General features: G+C 42.1%; 1 long non-coding RNA gene across 1 annotated transcript; it reads right to left on the bottom strand.

Annotated features, from left to right (window-relative positions):
• Window positions 1-13,217: 13,217 nt before the first annotated feature.
• LOC139651542 (uncharacterized) lies at window positions 13,218-16,877 on the bottom strand. Its single transcript, XR_011695724.1, has 2 exons — window positions 16,798-16,877; window positions 13,218-15,666 (listed from the first exon to the last, which is right to left on the bottom strand). It is a non-coding gene; the product is annotated as an uncharacterized lncRNA (long non-coding RNA).
• Window positions 16,878-17,255: the final 378 nt, after the last annotated feature.

The raw sequence follows: 17,255 nt of genomic DNA, 5'->3' as shown, positions 1-17,255 counted from the left end.
CAGATCTCACGACAGTTGTTCCCGATAACGTCATAAGTTCGTTTCATGGTTCTCAGGGTGGATTTTCTCTTCCAGTCATAGAGACGTTGGCCCTGTGACCTGAACGGCGACCTTAAATCGGTCCTGGAGTTGCACATCGGCCCCAGATCACAGAGATAAACCAGACTCTATTATGATACCCCTGATCCTGATATTCCCCGTGGAGCTATCAGTACCGGGGAGCATAATTTCAAATCAACGGCACGTCCGCTCAGTCGGCAAATCTCCCTTCCCTCGGGCGTCTCCCTCTCGGCAGCGTCCGTTCCCCTGGGCGCGGGCCAGCTACTCTGTTTCCTCAGCTGGGGACGGGGAATCTGGCCAGGCCCATTTGTCTCCATCAGGAGAAGAGATCCCTCTCCAGAGAATAATGCTCAACGGTCCAGAACAGCTCATACAGCTGAGCGTTTCCAAAATACACGCTGCTGCAACGCTGCTGTGCAGGCAGTGGCTGTTTTAACACTGGTGAAGTGTGCGTTGAAAGCCTGTGTTTACTTCAATTATACCTTGAGTGAAGGATTGGGGGTCAGCTGAAAGGCAACACTTGTGGTAAGCGGTAAGCAATGGGGTTAGACTGATGTATGGGTTTGCCAATATTGGCCTTTCAATACAAATTGTATATCAGCCAGTCAGATATTGCCCAATGGTGATATGATGGAGGATGGGAATTTTGGGACGCACCACTAGCAATATTTCACTGCCAATACAGCGCCAATGGACACTTTCCACAGCAGCCATTTTGATGTTTCATAGCAGGGTAAACACAGCTGTAACTAATAACATTAGTGATGGTTCTATTCCATTTAGGTGTGCCACAGCCATTCCAATGAGCCAGCATGCGCAATACCAGGGCCTGGCACCACACCTAAATGGAATGGAACCATCATTAATGTTATTAGTTACACCTGGATTCACTCTACTATGACACATCAAAATGGCTGCTGTGAAAAGGCTCCATTCTGAGAACTAAACTCACAGTATCAGAGTAATGATTGAAAGATTTTTTAAGAAAATAGTTCATCATTCTTGCCCACCCATTTTTATTGCGGTAAACATCTGGAGCGAGTAGGTGTTCGTCAGGCGTATTTGAGACAGTACTCGGGTCTTAATGAAGACTTGTTGTGTGGACCTACTTTGATTTGAAGTTAAAGGGGCAATAGGTAAGAATTTTACTGGCACATAATGATCATAATATATCTCTGGGGGTTGATAGGATTGGTGATAAACACCAGTGACTCAACAGTTACTTGGCCAGGTGCTGTGATTTCTGGCTTTCAAAACTTTCCGGCCCATTCTTGAATCTTTGCTTGAATCACTAGCTTACTCTTCAGCTAGCTTACTCTTCAGCTGGCTTCAGCGAGCTTACTCTTCAACTAACTTACTCTTCTGTTGGCTTACTCTTCAACTAGCTTACTCTTCAACTGGCTTACTCTTCAGCTGGCTTACTCTTCAACTGGCTTACTCCTCAACTGGCTTACTCTTCAGCTGGCTTACTCTTCAGCTGGCTTACTCTTCAACTAGCTTACTCTTCAACTGGCTTACTCTTCAGCTGGCTTCAGCTGGCTTACTCTTCAGCTGGCTTACTCTTCAACTAGCTTACTCTTCAACTGGCTTACTCTTCAGCTGGCTTCAGCTAGCTTACTCTTCAGCTAGCTTACTCACATACCAAAGACTTAGGAATGCAGGAAGAGATAATTTTTTATCAATGTTTTTGCAATTCCTACTGGTTACCAATAGAGGTTGATAAAGGTCATAGATTACGTAATGCCCCTTTAATCCTAGTCCAGCAGTTGTGGAATGGGTGGAGGCGTGTATCCCTTAGCTCCTCTTCCTCCATCCCTGCGCAGTCGCCGCCATGTGGCTCACCGATGGCCTTTCACTGCTAATGAATCAACAGGCTGAGGTGAGGGAGCCGCACCTGAGCACGAAAAAAATACCAGGAGCTGATGGAAACCATCTGTCCAGACGGCATTTTGATGCATAACTCTCATTCCCAGCCTTCCCGTTCAACGAGGGCGTGAGCGGTGGGACCTCATTAACAAAAAAATGGAGGTCGTTGGGGGGGGGAAGAAAAAAAAAATGAAAACAAAGATCAACTTTACAAAGCAAACAGGGGGATTGCCAAGGAGATCCCCATAGCGGGGTGGAAAGGGAGGAAGGGGATGCTGTTAGGAGTGAAAAGCTGTGAACCCAACATCAACCTGACCTCTAAAGGGATAGAGAGGGGGAGAGTCAAATGATACAAACTGGTCACAGCTGCTGCAAGTGTACTGAGATCCATTCATTTGGGGGGGAAATGAAAATAGACGATCAAAGGCGGGGTGTATGGACTCTCTACACGCCCATACACAGCGGACCTGGATCAAAAATGTCATGAATTTTACTATAATGTCCCACGGCCTTGAATGGCCTCAAAAAAAGGACAGATTGCTTGTAAGTTAATAGACTGAGAAAGAGATGGGAAGACACTCCAGTGAAAGTCTAATGAACTGAGACCGCGCCATTAAATGTGCGGGCCAGCCAAACGCGGCTCGGCTCCGGCCAACTCGCACATTTGCGAGACAGACAGCGACAATTCATGTGATGATAATAGCCTGTTTGCGTTATCATGCCACCCTCGGGTAATGAAGTCCTTTCCGATAGCTAAGTTTGCGCTGGACTGACTTCGCCTGGTACAATGGAACCAATAGAGTCAGTCCAAAATGGGAAAATCTGGCATGTGGCACCCATTGCTTGGGCCCCAAACATGTTAGATTTCAATTACTTCTTTAACTAGAGGTGTAAACAAAGGAAAGAATGGCATTTTGGATTTTGACGTTGAACAGATGTTGATGTGACGGCCTACACCGACATTGAAAACTACTTTTTGCGGAATCAGAACCTTAATATCTTTCTGATGTCAGTTCAAAACAGTTTCCAAAGCTGTTTTAATAGGAATGTCGACTGTGCCATAATGTCATCTTGTCAAAATGGGTTGACTTTGAACTTGGCCACATCCTACACGTCGCCGTCCATCAAATGCTCACGGGATAGTCCTATCAAAAGGAACTTATGGTACTGTAAAGATGAACCAACTCTCCACTTCATGATCATTTCATGCTCTACAAATTGGGAGAGACAGCGCCAAAGACACGTCAAAACTGGAACATAAGTAGAGATGGGTTCAGACTCTCCTCTTGCCAGGTGAAATATAAGGACATATGCTTACATAACTGTAAAAAAAAAATTGATACAGGTAGTCCATCATGACAAAATATGGGAATGCGCGCAAGGAGGCAGATGGGACGGCGGGCCTCCGTGTACTGGGAGTTTAGCGGATGCATCTTTAAAACAGAAACACATGGATACCTTCTGAGCAACGCAGCAATGAAGGCTGGATGAGCATATGGAAAGGGGATTGCAGGGACCACCGCCAGACAGACACATGGAGGGAGGAAGAAACACTCCCAACAACTGAACAGCGGCTGCTTCAGATAGTAAATTCCAGATTTGGTGGTATCCGATTCGCACTGTTCCCAATATGTACGCTGCATTAAAGCTGCACCGGGCAAGATTTTTATGGGAAAATACATCAGAGCAGCAGAGAAGAGTGTCCCATGCCATAGATTCGCCCTATCTGACCAAACAAAATTCTGTTGTTTGGTCAAGTAACAAACTAAAACTTAAAGAGTGAAATTCAAAAGCGTCTCCTAAACAGGACTGAGTGAGCACTGGACTCACCAACGATGGATGAACCTCTTCAACACCTCCACCTCACACTGAAAAGACGTCCTTTAGTTTATCACCTTACAGGATTTCTGGGTAATGAAGTCCTTCAAACTTTTAACACATTTATGAATGTCTTTTTGGCAGTCAAAATTTGAGGCGCAGATTCTTGGACAGCCAGCCAATTACGGTAGGTTTCAAAAAGTCACACAAAACTTAATATCTACTTAATATCTAGTACTTTTCCAAACTTTTGAAATTAAAATGAGATTGTTTTTATGGGAGAATTCTCTGCTCCTTCATTCATATCAATAATTAAACTGATAATTGCCTCATGGCACCTTATTACAGGCGGGGACATCCAAAGTTTCGATGTCTAGGGGAGGCTGAGTGTACCAAAACAATTCAAAAGCCACTGATTGTCCTCGGATATTATGCGGGCTCTGGCTCCGCTGCTGTACTCCTCTCCAGCAAAATATATTCCATCAACCCGAGGCCTAGACTCCATATAGCTGCCCCCCTCTTCAAGTTTAATCAACACTGATAAAACATCTCCAGACACACTTCAAAGAACAGACAGACTGGCAAACAGACCGAGCCACATCGTAAGTCATCATTTACACACATGTACACGGACATGCGCTCAAACAGGCATGCCTGCACATTGGCATATCAGTATGCGCCGACACACATTCGCATGAATCGCCCACAGACACCCGCGGCCACACACACAAACACACGCGCAGGCTTGAAATCAGCCAGTAATAACTGGGTGATGACAGTGAGAAGAGCCTGTGCTTGAAAAACAGGATTACTCCGCATTTCAACAATGAGGTTCAGCCTCAGCTCGCAGACTGCAGACTATCTGAATAGTGTCTGAGGTAACCAGATTTCCATGATAACAAGGTCTCCCCTTTGGTTACTGATGTGTCTGGACACTTTCAATGAGTTATTCATGATTCATAAAGGGAAAGACGGAGGATTGGCAGAGGTAATGAATTTCTTCCCCGGTCCTTGCACCAAAGGAGGACGAAATATCAAAATACACTCCCTGGCGGTGTGGTAGCTCGTTCTTTGTGACTTACTTACTGAGTAAGACCAATGGATGCGCTTGCACACTATCAAACATGGCTACAGATATGCAGTTTTGTAAAGAAGAAACATTAGGACACATACATTTGGATGATTCATTGACTTGGGGGGAGGGGAAGCGGGCGGCCAAGTGAGTAAGGCAACAGTGTTTGGACGCATTCCTGGCCTGAGGGATGATGAATCTTTCTCTTGTCTTGCAGCCATCAGCCTGTGTTTAATGTTTCCTTCCTCCCATGCCAAGAAGATGTCTCCAACAGGCCCCCCGATCCCGCGCCGCACTCCACAGCGAAAGCGTCCACCGAGGGCCAGGGCACCGGCGAAACGCTTACTCAGTGTGTCAATGGGTCACGAGGCTAAGTGGGCTTAATGTGCAAACGAGCGTGGCCGAACGGCTAAGTGCCTCCACAGTGGCGTCTGGGGGTGGGGGGGCTAATATGAAAATCAATCAATGAAATGAAAACGTTCGGAGGGATAACAGCGCTAGGGGGAAAAAAAATCGCACGCTTTACACTCTAAACACATGGGAGGTATTTGGGGAAGCTTGGATGATTGAGCTCCTACTGGTGCCTTGCAAAACGGGGGTTTCTCCAGAGGTTTGGTTTGATGTGAGTGAGAGAGGAAGATGGAAAGAGAGAGACTCAACTCGATGCCCCCCCCCCCCCCCCCCCCCCCCCCCCCCCCCCCCCCAGAGGACTTGGGGACAGAGCAATGAGAATCGCTCAATCACATCCAGCTGTTGAGCTGTTACGGTGATGGATGGGACGCATCAGGCATGTGTGTCCATTTACTGAAAGAGGAGTTTGAAGGAGTTTCGGTCCAACACGCACACAAACAGACACCAGGACATAAACATAAGCTGGGTTTCCATTCAAGTTTTTTTTTTCCCCCCCCAATTTCTGACGTATCACATTAGAAAAGCTGAATGGAAATGGCACAATTACAAGAAATTTCCTCAAAACATTTTTTTCTGCTCAACCCGAAGCGACACATTAACTTGAATTTATTCAGTTGTGATTGAAAAGTGACTTTGGTTGTTGTGAAATTATGTCTGTCCTAGAAACGTCATACCCATAACTTTTCCCATGTATAAGGTGCCCAATGTGGATATAAAACCATCCCATTAGAACACGATCTGTCTTAAACAACAACACACTCGATATGGATCCAGCCAGGGATGGAAAGAGTACAAAAATACCTTGCTGAAATTTTATTTAAGCAAAAGTAAAATTGCAGGTGTAAAAATCGGCAATTTAAGAATAAGTAAACAGTAGCTAATTTAAAATGTACTCAGAGTAAAAGTTACTGAGTACTGAGTTACTTTAAAAAAACAGACATTGTTTTACGTTGTTTCATTGTTTCCTCTGTAACAAGGACAAGAGGGTTCAGTAGGTATGTGATATTACTCATAAAGTGTGTTGAGCCTCTAAAAATAAGATAAGGGGTTAGAAAGGAGTTAAAAAAGAAAATGTAAATCCCAGTTATTGCATAACGTTTCATCGATGTTTATTTTGCTATTAGCTCTCCAACTAGCTAACCAGGCTAGCAAACTAGCTAGACAACAACCAAGCTAACACAAATCAATAGCTGGATGGATGTTAACTAAGCTCCTATCATGGATGAATTTGAGTATTTAATGTTGCAGTTTATAAACTTATTATTTCCTCCATGTGCTAGCACAGGTTTGGTAAAATTGTAACAAGTGATGCAATGCTTATGGAGTGCCTTGAAATTTGTACTTCGAAATGGATGCTAACCCTTAAAATGTACAGTACAATACGCAAGCTACAAACATAGTCTACTTACGTTAAAGTGAAATTACTGACTTCAAAAAATACTCACAAAAATTGTAAGTACGCAAAAAAGCTACTTGGTTACAGTAACAAGAATAAATGGAATTCATTACTTTCACCCTTGGATCCAGCTGTGAATATTGTCCTCTAGTGCTGGAAATTCAGCACCATGCACCCAGGGATTTAGTGGAGGGTAAACCCATCTGTTGCAGATTATTACTTCAAAATATAATTGAGTTTTGTTTGAATTGGTGTTTTCTTGCCTTGTGATGATCAGCGATTTAATTACTACATCACTGGACACAAATGCAGCTTTGTAATAACCAAGTTTGGCATCATGTACCTACCTACCTACGGTCAGCGGCCCCAGGGCCCGTTGACCGGGGCCTGGCCAGGTCCTACAAATAGCTGCCTCTCAAATCAAAGTGATCCACGCTTCACTCCAACACCAAGTCCCCTCTAATTAAAGTGGTACATTCATCAGAAGCCCCAAAGTATTTCTCCCGCACTGACACTCTTCTCAGAAGTCCAGTCAATCAGCTCATCAGTTCATCACTTTAGTTCTATAGAATGAATTTTTCTTTTTTAATGTTTTTAAATGTTTTAAAAGTCTACCACAGCTCTTCTCTAGATTATAAATAAGTAATAATATATAAGAATGTAAGAATATGGAAAATGAGTGAAATTTAAAGATAATGTTACTGAAAATTAATAATTAATCTTGTTAAATGTGGACAAGTCTACCACTACTATTCACATTTCTTCTCTTCTATTCTATTCCACAACAGGATAAATTAAAAAAATAGCAAATGAGGGCAATTTAAACTTAATATAACTGACAATGTCAAATACTAGAACATGTTGAAGATGTAGAAATGTACGAATGAAAAGTTTGAAAAAATATGAGTTACAGCAATATGTGGGTGTGCAAAATAGCAGCAGTAGAACATATTGACAAAAAAAAAAAAAAAGAATGAAAAGTGAAAACTATAGATTATAAGTTACAGGTTATATATAGCAGATGGAAAGCAAGTTTGTGCATGTTGGTAAATGCGTCCGTGGGGGTTCCGGACCAACACAGTCGGACTGACAGGAAGGTAAGCATGACGCAAGCTGATAATTAAAACCGGTGCGTGGCCAGACGAGTGGCACCCTGCTGTGTGTGTGTGTGTGTATGGGTGGGTGGTGTGTGGGTGGAGGTAGAGGTGTCAACGCCTTCCCAGCAGGGGTGTGGTGGTGCTTCACAACCTTTGATGATGACAGGAATCGCAGAGCAACCGGCGGTAACGTGACCTGAGCTCTCCAGAAAAGCAAAGGCTTGTTATTATACGGTCGGTTAGCGCCCCGATATCACAGGGCGTGTAAACAACTGTGCCCTGTTGTTTGGCTAAGGTGGGGCTCACTGGCTGTAAAGGGCTAATGACACTAAAAAGGAGGCTTCAGATAGCGTTAGACGATATATCGCATCGATATTGCCTTTTTATTAAATATCGGTATTTATGATATGATATGATGGAAGTTCCTCCCTGATTACAGCTGGTCAGTTTGGTTTTTTATTATTCATTTTATGGCAGATGTCTGACCTGAGAAATCATTCCAGTGTGGGAGGTGTGGGAGGATTTTACTCAACAGTCTGTAAAAACCTGCCTCGCCCTGCCTCCAGGAGCTGCTGACCCAACCTAAAAGAATTTCATTAGTCTGGCTTTCGGTGGAGAGTTTTAGTGTCCCATGATGGTCTAAATGCTGTTTCAAAGGCTTTTTCACCCTGACAAGAATACAATTTGAGGGTGAAACATTAAATACTTGTGATGTTTTATGCATGAAAGAGGTCGTTTTTAAAAAATCAGCACAAATTTTTGGCTATCGGCAGCTCCAGTCCAAAGGAAGCCAAGGATGGTAGCTGTGGAAAAAGAAAGGCTTTTTTAAAGTTTTGCACACAAATGAATAGTGCCTTTGTCTTCCTTTTTTAAAGTGTTTCTTTACCCCTGACACCACTGAGCACCTTTTTTTTGCAGACTTTAATGGTTTGGTGAAGCATAAAGCAAGGACACACTCTGGTTTCCCCTCTCAACCCCAAAAATATCAGTATTGGCCTTTACAATCCCATACTGGGTAAACCCCGGTCCCAAATCCAGACAACTGGAGGCTTAAATTCAAGACCCAGCTATGAGATAATGTGCTACAGGAGTAACTGAAACTGAATAGTGCAACAGAGAAATTAAAGCCGTGGTCAGTGGTTCTCAGCTTGGGGTCCGGGGACCACCAGGGGTCCTTGAGGGAGTTCCAGGGGGTCCCCAGCAAATTGATGAATTGTTAAACTTCACCATTATTTAATTGACAAGAAGTTAAAACAATTAGAGAATGTAGAAGAATGACTGTTTTGGTCTCTTATCTCTCTACCTACAATATAATACAGATAGTCATGGAATTCTGGACAAATTGTCAGATTTGGGTCTGAGACACAAAATGTCATTAAATGGGGGTCCGTGGCCCCAATGTGGACTAAATTAGGGGTCCTTGATATGAAAAAGGTTGAGAATCACTGCACTATATAGTGTGTCCGCCATTTTTTTTTACTAGTGTCCAAATTTTCAACGGTTAATTTGATTCACTATATAGTTCACTATAAAATACCCACAATTGCACTGCAAACCGAGGTGAACAGACGATGTAACCTACAATTTCTCATGTATACCACAATGCAATGCGATCGTGTCTTACTGAAGAAGAAGAAGAAGAAGAAGAAGAAGAGTAGCTAGCTAGTTGCTAGCTAACGTCAGCTCATAAGCTTATTGTTCGCCAAACCAAAACAGAATTGTACGCCAAACCAAAACAACTTCCTACAATTAGGAGACAGCACTTTAGTTGACAAAACCACACTTGCACATGACTCGAATTTCAACAATTTATTTCTAACCCTAACCTTTTTATATCCACTGCATTTTTTGAAGCAATGTTTAATGTCGTTCCCGCAACTTAATTCGGTTGTTACCCAAATAGCTCACTGTATGACAAACACTCCATAGGGAATAGTGGGCGCGTGAACGAGTCAACCATTCCGAACGCTGCTTAAGTGTCTGGAACTGTCTTATTAAAAAGAGAACATGCGAAATTGAGTTTGCTGGCCCTATTAAGCATGTCACCTCGCTTTGACTGAGCCAAAGGAATGGTTGCCTGTGGGGTCGCCTCTATTTGTTTGCGGCCTGTAGCCTTATTGCTAGGGCTCTAATTACGTCTGCACCGCTCGCAAACTACCATTTACATGCAGGGTTCAGGGAGAGTTCATTTTCCTTGACAGTACCTCATCTGTAACGGAGATTGCTGTTGTGGAATATCCGAATGGACTTTCATTATTATGGCATTACTGGTTTTGGCTGTGGGTGATGTAGCGGGGAGGCAAAGTGGTATGCACCTTCTAAGCCAAAAAATGCATCTAGGCCTACATTCATTCAGAGTGGGGCACTGTCGAGAATTCTCCACCTCCTGGTATGAGTTTGAACAAATCACTTAAAGCTGCACTTGACAAGATTTTTTTATGTAAAAATCCTGCGGTCTTATCAGCCTAAATCACACAGTGGGGCTGTAGCAGAGAAGAGTGTCCCATCTGCACTAATTTAGACTGCAGATTTGCACTATTTTCCCCAAATGAAATTCTGCTGTTATGGTCACTGGTGGGAAATCATCTCCACCCACAGAAAATGTTGAATCCAAACTTAAAAAGTGAAATCCAAAGTGTCTCCTGAACAGCAGCAGAGAAAGCTGAACTTAGATCTTTTCCTCTATCGTCCCTTTGGTTTCCTTTGGTATAAAGCATCACAGAAACATGAGTTTATTGAGTTATCTGGGTATCAAAGTTGACATTTTTCAAACAGTTACCTCTCACTGCCATTTGGAGCTGCCTAGTAAACGCTAAACACCTTTCTCGAGGCGTTACATCATCTACAACCGTCGCTGTCCCTCCCGCTACTAGCACATATGCTGGAACGCAACCGCCCACACATGGTGAAGCCATTTCACAGCTATAACAGCGGTGTGTACAGCTGATGCAGGGCTAGGGTTCATGAAGGTGATATTCCCCTAGGGAGAGAGAGAGCAAGGTACAGTAAGAAACTCAACGCTGCAGGAACGCGCTTTATTAAATGTTTTCCGGAGATCCCACAGGGGGAAGATCTGAAGCTTCTTAGGCTGCTCAGATCTGCTAAGGGAAGTGTACGTATGGAATGGAACACACCCGATCGCCAAGGTGCTAAAGGCCGGCAGCATTTTTAAAACTACCGTATATAGTTTTTCAAGAAAGAAAGACAGTACGCACGAGTTCGAGAACGGCCGTACTTGCAATTATTTTTTCACAAGTTAATTATTTTGTTATCTCGAGGTAACAAAGCTTGTTTTCTCGAGATAACGGGTTCATTTATCTCGTTATCTCGAGAAAACAAAAGGCCGATTTCTCGAGATAATTCATCACAAGAAAACCACTTTTGTTTTCTCGAGATCACGGGATAATTATGGAGAGCTCGAAAATGAGGTTCATTTGATCACACCTGATTTCAGCCTTCAAGATCACTGTCATGACTGTCGGGGAGGATTCATAACTGAACAGTAAGTCAAGGCATAAATGTGTAGTTTTGTTTGTTGCAGTGACAGTGTCAGTTGTCAAGACGCCATCTATGCACTCCTGAAGTCTGAAAAAAATTATAAGTAATAAGAGGAAACGACATTTTGTTTTCTCGTGATAACGGGTTGATTATCTCGTTATCTCGAGATAACAAAGCTCGTTTTATTGAGATCACGATATAATTAACTCGAGATCTCGAGATAACGGCATTAAAAAAAATAATTGCAAGCATGGCCGTTCTTGGCTTCCGTACTTTAGCTTCAGTGAGTCAAAATTTGACCATGCTAGAGGGAACAGCTTGAGGCCCTGAATGCTAACAGCCCAGTTCTTCTTCTGTTTATTCCAAACAAACTGGAAAAAACTGGTAACAAGCTGGTAAAATGCATCACTTCCTTGCGGATTATTACTTTAAGTCTCCTTATAATGACTTTTGGTCGCAAGTGATGTAGGTTTTGGTCAATTGACGCCCCTGAGAGGTCGACTTGTTCCCGTCATGAAATATTTGCGGTCGGTGTCACCCTGCGCCCTCACACCACTGAATGCATCTTTAAAGCGGTTCATGAGGCATTCATTAGCCTGACTGTTAGGGCCGTGCACCGCCGCAGTCCTGAATGTCATCACCCAGAGCGCGAGACTAGCAGGGGGCTCCAGACAAAACATGACTCACTTTTCCACTGTAAACATAATGGCCCTTCCTTGAAACAGGGCCCTCAGCACATTAACACTCCCAAGTTTGCATTGGCCAAATTATACCTTCGGATTCCTTAGACATAGAGAGGAAATGAAAACTCAAGGGACTGCCGCGCTGTTAGAAGTGCTTACCATCAGTTAAAGCACTGAATTAAATTGCAATGAATACTTTCGAATAGGAGGACCAACTACAGGGAACACAGGAGACCACTAATGCCAGTTGCAGCTCTAATGCAGAGCATATGTTATGGATTGGGAAATGCTAAGTCAGAGGTTTCCTCTTCATGAAGTGTTCAGCCAAATAGAAATCACCAACACATTGCTACTGTTAAGCCTAAATGTCGCTAAGCATTCTTGATATCAACCATCTGAATTTAAATATCAGGATTGGAACAAATCAAAACCACATTTGATTTGTTCCTCCAAATGGCAGTGAGAGGTAACTGTTTGAAAACTGAACCCAATGGTCTGTGATGCTTTATACCAAAGATATGAGAGAGGAAAAGATCTAACGGTAAGTCCAGCTTTCTCTGGACGCTTGGATGTTTGGATTCATCACTTGCTGTGTGGAGAGGATTTCTATGGAAGCCCATTCCTGCCACTCAATATACTCAAATACTCAAAATAAAAACGACTGAATTGAGTTTTTTCTCGCGATTGTGACTTTATTTCTCACAATTCTGACTTTATATCTCGGAATTCTTTTTCTCTCGCAAAAAAAAAGAAAACAGAATTGTGAGATATAAAATCAGAATTTTGAGATATAAAGTCAGAATCAGAATTCTAAGAAAAAGTCTGAATTGTGAGATATAAAGTCAAAATTTTGAGATATAAAGTCAGAAGTGGGAGAAAAAAAGTCAGAATTGCGAGAACAAAACTCACAATTGAGTCATTTTCATTTTATTGAGTGGCAGGAATGGGCTTCCATAGTTTTCCCACCAGTGACCATACAGACGCCATCATTTCATTTGGATAAATAGGGCAAATCTACAGCATCTCAGTTAGTGGGGATGTGACACTCTTCTCGGTTTCAGCCCCACTTTGTGATTTCCGGCTGATAAAACAACTGCATTTTTACACAAAAATCTTGCCTAGCACAGCTTTAAAGACACTGAAATGAAGAGTTCATTTCCCAAATGCCATATTTCCATTTTGGAAATAAACCCATGCCAGAGTAAACAGGCCATTGGCTGACCTTCAGAACGCACCTCGAGTGCGGCCGATTGAGAGTCACTCGGGAATACGAGTGACTGAGGAGGACAAGAAAAAGACGAGGCAGGACAAGAGCATAAGAGAAGAGAGAACATGTTTATTCCTCGTTGCGTCCGTTCGTCGAAACACCTCCAAACCTCGGGGTTGTTTTTACCCTTTTTACAAACACTTGCCATTGCTTTAAGTTCTGTAATTTAAGTTATAAAGGGAGTGATATTAAAAGGCATTATTATGTATTGGGTAGAAAATGATGTATGATTGTTCCTACCAAAAAAAAAAAAAAAAGAAACAATCGAGCACAACTTGTTTTTTTTAAAGGCAAAGTTTCAGGATTATAAAATATATTCCTGGGTGAGACAATTAATGCCACAAAAAAGAGGGTTTGGAGTGGAGGGGGGGGGGGATTACAGACAATACATGCATTGTATAAAAAATTGCACTAAATGGATAAACTCCATACTGAGTGCACTCCAAGTTCCTCTATTCACCAGAAAGCATTAAATACAAAGTGGTGTGTGGTATTACAGGCATTGTTAAGAGTAGCGATCATTTTAATTCTACTCTATAAAACCGAGATCTAAAGAGGGAGACAAAGGGCTGCTATTGAATAGGACGTCTAATACGGTTTACTAATATCCATACACATCCTGTTTGCACACTTCAGTAGCTGGAAACCCCTTGTTTGGAGTCCATTAATGCCACAAAGGGTTATCTTCAGTCTGTAATTATCACACTCATTGTTGGTAAATAGACGACACTAGGGTTCGACCGATATGTACGTGTTCGGCGTTTCCCAAAAAAAAAAACACGTTTACGGTGTTTCTCCCGGAATTGTATTCTTGCCAAGGTGAAGAAGCATCTGAAACAACATTTAGACCATCGTGGGACACTAAAACTCTCCATTGAAAGCCAGACTAATGAATAGTTTTAAGTGGGTCAGCAGTTCTTTAAGGCAGCTTTTAGAGACTGTCGAGTAAAATCATACCCTCACCTCCATTTTATTGGCAGGTAATAACATTGACAAGCCAATATCTGATTTTGATTTGAAAGGCCAACATCGTCCAAATATATCAGCACATTGATATATTGGTCTAACCCTAGACTACACTGTTAAATGAGATGCTAATGAATACTGAATAGGCCAACTGTACTGTTATTCTAAAGCGTGAAAAGACAAACATTCAGGGCCTCGCGTCCCTGGCTCTCTACCGTACACGACTTTGCTTCAAAGGCATGAGCGCGATGGCGATGATCCATCTTTATGTGCGGAAACCGTCTTGGGAAAAATCAGTTGCGAGAACAGATGTGACCGTACGGCGGCGAGCGTAATAACAAAGTACTTTGGCTGTGAATGGTCTGGAGAAACCCGTCCTAGACCCGGAACAGTACGTAACAAGAGTTGTGGCAAGAAAAGTTTACCGTAAGAGAGGGGGGGGGGGGGGGGACATGACAGCGGATTCAGTCCCATCTCTACCACACTATGTCACATATACTAAGAGTCAAAGGTTTTAACAGCACGGCTTTCATTAGTACCGCGGGTGCTGTGTGTCGATAGCTGAACACAGCACAATTTCAAGTGAACTTTTTACAATGTCAAGACATCATGCCCGTCAAACTGTGATGTAAGGCACCTTTTTACAAGTGCTACTGGTCTTGGGTTTTCAATAAAACGGCTGACTAATGAGTACATATTAGCTCATTGCAAAGAGTCTGAAAACCCCCATTTTAATGACTACTGGCCAGCTGACAATTACAAAGCTTTGAGGGACAAAGCATTACGCACCAGTCATTACCAGCTACTCAGCACAGCCCGATACAAACTACCAGGCAGTATGTAGTCTGGAGTCAATCTGTACACATTTAAATATGAATAAACAGCATTTTTAAGCATTCGTTTTCCCCCCCAAAAAATTTCCAAAAGAACTTCTCAGCTGAGACAAAATATAAAACATGATAATATAAAAAAAGACCTGATTGCTCTATTTTTCAAACATAGAAAGTAACAGTCATTTGGTTTCAAAGGAACCATATTTTTTTTTTTTTGCATAATATGAGCAGGCTCAGAGAAAGTACATGATAAAAAAAACAAAAAAACAAATAAAAACAGCAAAGGTTTGACTTAAGAAAGATAAATAAAAATATGAAAAAAAAAAAAAAAAAAAATCCCAAAACATCTTAATGCATTTGTATTATGATATTTGATGCCACAGCACCAATCATTTTCTTTAGCGTTCATAAGAAGGGAGCCATTCTCATTCCTAAAATGTGAACCCCTCGCCATTGGTAATAAGTGTTTTCTTCACGATAGGTACCTGTAACAGTAAAATCACTTTAAAAATGATTTCTATCAATGTAGATGATATTCGACCAATAAATATGCCAACTGTCCAAGTTCAGTGTTCAGAAGTCCTTGAAGATCTCCAGGTCCTTTTGAGGCACGGGGGCGTCTTTCTTCCAGTCGTCCTCGGGATAGACGTCGAAGTTAGAGGTGTCGCCATCGTGGGAAACCTTAGGAACGATGGGTGGCTGTGGAGACATCACAACACAAAGTACAAGTTCAAATGCCGTTCTTGAACAATATAAAGCAAATGTTGTTGTCAATTTGCTACCGTTTTGTCCTTTTGGGAAGAAGAAAAGGACTCATCGAATAATCATTTGCAAATGCTTAGAATGTCCTGGAAATGATTAGACCTTTTCTAAGTTTCTATGCTTAGAATGTTCTTGTCCCAGCACAAGTAAAGAAGTAAACTTAAGAAGGAAAGTGAACGGTAAGCCCACAAGATGCTTCTTTGCAGAACCAATGGAGTGGAAAAGCTGCTTTTTAGCATCAAATGGAGTTCCTTGGCACTTCAGTGAGTACTTCATAAGATATATCCAACTTTAAGACTGTACAAAGATTGAAACTTCCGTCCAAAATGTACACATTGCAGCTCGAGTTGAAAAAATATAAGCTACGTCTACGCTTTCCCTGAAATAAGAGGGACATGGTGAAAGCTATTGATTCACCTATGGCCTTGTATGGCTCAATGGCAATAAAACTGCCAGTATTAGGGGTTTGGCTCCCACTGGGACCATTCATGCTAAAAAAAAAAAAATGCATGAAGTATTGTAAGGCTTTGGACAAAAGCATCTACCAAAAGGATTCCTACACATTTTCCATTTCAAAATTCCATACTTTTTCCAAACCTACTGAAGATTATGGTTGGTATTCAATATGATGGATGCTGATAGTGGCTGGACAATATGGTTACCAACTAGTCTAGGCCACATCTATATCTGAGGACTAGTACTCCTACAAATATTAGGATTCAAGAAATGAGAGTAGGTTTACAACTATATCAAATGGGTAGTCATATGTGCATGGAGACAGAAATCCCAGACTGTAACTCCCAAACATTTCAAGAACCCAATAGTGTTTTTTGTTATTAAATTCCAGTTCAATCATTTATGTAGATAAACGGGAAGAGACCGGTTAACAAGAGATTTTTAAGCCTTGAGATGAGTAAAACATGAATTGCAAATGAATGTGAAGCAGATGTAGACGGAATGTCAGAAATGCTAAAGAGCCTTTATCCTCTGGACCCCAATAGTACGAGAGAGTAAAATAAGCATGGATGAAAAGCGAATGTTAATGAAATGGCGAGTAACACCGCTCACCTTCAGTTTTCTCAGAGGAACTGCGTCCCAGTCAATCGTCTTGAACCACCGGTGCTTTTTCACATCGTCCGCCCCGTTCTGAAACAGAAAGCGGAATCCTCTATATGACTTCTGACATGTGAGTCTTGGGGGTTTGCTGATATATCAGTGTTCCTGTCAGTATTCGCTGCCTGACCACAGCATGTTTTTTTATTATTATTTTTATGTCAGATTTCTGACCAGAAAAATCATTCCGGTGTGGTGTGGGCGGATTTTACTCAACCGTCTTGTTAAAACCTGCGATAAAACCCTGCCTTAAGGAGCTGCTAATCCACCTAAAAAGGATTTCATTAGTCTGGCTTTCAATGGAGAGTTTTAGTGTCCCATGATGGTCTGAATGCTGTTTCAGAGGCTTTTTCCTGCCTGACAAGAATACAATTCTGGGGGAAACACTGAATACTACATAAAAATTTAATTCA

Source organism: Centroberyx affinis, unplaced genomic scaffold, assembly GCF_046629955.1.
Source record: "Centroberyx affinis isolate AG114_WGS23_722 - 3 ecotype Tasmania unplaced genomic scaffold, CSIRO-AGI_Caff_v1 ptg001680l_1, whole genome shotgun sequence".
NCBI classification, from domain to species: domain Eukaryota; kingdom Metazoa; phylum Chordata; class Actinopteri; order Beryciformes; family Berycidae; genus Centroberyx; species Centroberyx affinis.
The sequence above is the reverse complement of the archived record's forward strand: the minus strand, read 5'-3'. Positions and strand labels throughout refer to the sequence as shown.